Genomic DNA, 2,366 nt, shown 5'->3' with positions numbered 1-2,366 from the left:
TATGCAGCTAGAGACACGAGCTCAGGGGGTACTGGTTAGTTCATATTGTTGACTAACATTTATTTTAAGATGAAACTCTGCACAAAGAAACTGAAATTACAAACATAAGAATTACTTGATATATAAGTGGCAAGTTGAATTTTATTTTCATGAAGTCAAAACAAAGTAGTGGTTGATCAGTCCTTGAGACAGATATATACTTGGATGGGGAAAACATTTTCAACATGAGCTTTTCCTTCATATGCTCATCTTTGTTACCATTGCCAGCCCCACAGGAGTTGTTCTGGGAGGAAAGGCTACCCCTCTCCCAGGCCCCACACAGCTGCTCAGTTTTTAAAATTCTGTAATCACTGGTGGAAATCTCATAATTTGCAATAACGGAACAGATAAGCATGTTTAATTCTGTGCACAATTCAATTTAAATTAAAGTAGCCAGCAGGAGAGTCCACTTTGCAGAGTGATTTTCTCATGCATTGTCTCATTTAATTGTCAGAACTTAATTAAGAATAAATGATTGACAGAACACAGTTGAACCTGTATTTAAAGCAAATATGCCCTGATATTTCAGTAGACTGAGATTATTGCAAAGGAAAAATGACAGCATTGATGTGAACCAAGAACAGACTTCGTGTCTTGATAGTGGCTGACTTCTGGCACTGTCGACTTTCATTTGCCTTTCCTATCAGCATAGAAGCAGGGCAGTTGATCTAAAATCATCATTCTAACGAGTAAAAGCATTTTAGTTTGGAACTTTCAGTAATTAGCCATCTATTCATTTTATTTGTTATTTAGTGGTAAATAATAATGTATCCCAAAGCAAGTTTGCCTTTCACCCCATTTCAAGTAATACACTGGGAATACCCAGCTATTAGTAATAATATAATACTTACTGGGTTCCAAACTTCTGCTATGCATTTTTGCTATGCATCTCTTCCACTCCATACCATTTTTTCTTTCATTGTTAATTTGTTTTGATTATGTTTGATGTAAAACAGACTTTGCCTTAGCTTCTAGATGCAGTTCCTTCTTCTGTTATCTATTTCCTTATTTGAACAACTTGTATTCAGATGCAAATACTGTAATCACAACCATAGCCATTTTTAAAAGAGAAGCAGTTTATTGCCATTAGCCAAAAACAAAAGATGTATAGGGTAAGAGGTAAAGTGAATTAATATGATAGAGTCAGAACTACAATCTAATCCAACAGTCTAATCCACTAAGTTTCTTTTCTTTTAATGTGAAGAGAGATGAACTCTGGGTCTTGTTCACACCGAGTAAACGCTCCACCACCCACTGACAGTCCCAACTCCGTAATGAACTCCATCATCCCACTTCTTTTTATAGATAATAAACTAACTCAATGTTTGCAATCATGCAGGTAGTTAAAGGTATTAGGAGCTAAGGAGTACATCAGTCACTTTATGTTTTGTTGCTACTGAATAACAAAGTAGTAGTGCAAAATATACTCATTCTTGTTCACATATTAAAGGTTGGTTCGAACCTCACTGATTAGGGCTTAGCCCAGCTGGACTTAGCAACAACCTTCCGACTAGAGCTCAGGCTCAGTTCTTTCAATCCATCTCTTTTAACCCAGGTTGTGATATCTCATTACACTACCGGACATGAAAAATGCGCAAATAGAAAGAAATACACTCTCCCTTGAGGTTTAGCCTTGGATTATCTTTTTTATCTGTATTCTATGGATGAAACTATATAAATCAAGCCCACTATTACTGAGCTGAAGAAACATCCTCCAACTCCAATGAGAAAAGAAAAAAAAAAAAGTAGTCATGTGACAAAAAGAATGGACAGGGAGAAGGAATGAAGTAACTTATACCATCCACCTTTGAGTTCTTTGTGTGAACGTTTACACAGAATAAGAAATAGAAAGGACACTTAAACTGAGCCAAGAGGGAGGTATAATGTGCCATTCCTAATTCCCATGTTTATAGATTAAAAGACCTAAAAAGTCTCCCTTCTGTTGTCTACAAATCTGCTTCCCAGGCAGTGACTCTCAGGCTACTGAAGTCAAAAAAGGGAGAGTCACAGAATTGGCTGTCAAGTAGGATCATAGTATTTGTGAAAATAAAAATTATGAGAGTTGCAAATATTCAGGAAGTTCAAGGCTCGAAGAGCTGTATTCTGAGGAGTACTTTAAATGATTGCATGCCCCTTCAGACATCTGCACAACTGCATATTGCAAATCAGAAGGACCCATCAGATCCTTGCATCTAAATAGCTACACAGCACTTGAACATACTTGAAAACTACAATCTGTATTTGAGCATTTCCTGGGACCGTACTTCCTAATTCCACTTTGCCAAGGCCTATTCTTCTCATTCTTGTAATTTTAATACACAAGCACC

This window comes from Mus pahari, chromosome 2, assembly GCF_900095145.1.
Source record: "Mus pahari chromosome 2, PAHARI_EIJ_v1.1, whole genome shotgun sequence".
Classification (NCBI taxonomy): domain Eukaryota; kingdom Metazoa; phylum Chordata; class Mammalia; order Rodentia; family Muridae; genus Mus; species Mus pahari.
This window is presented reverse-complemented; position numbering follows the sequence as displayed.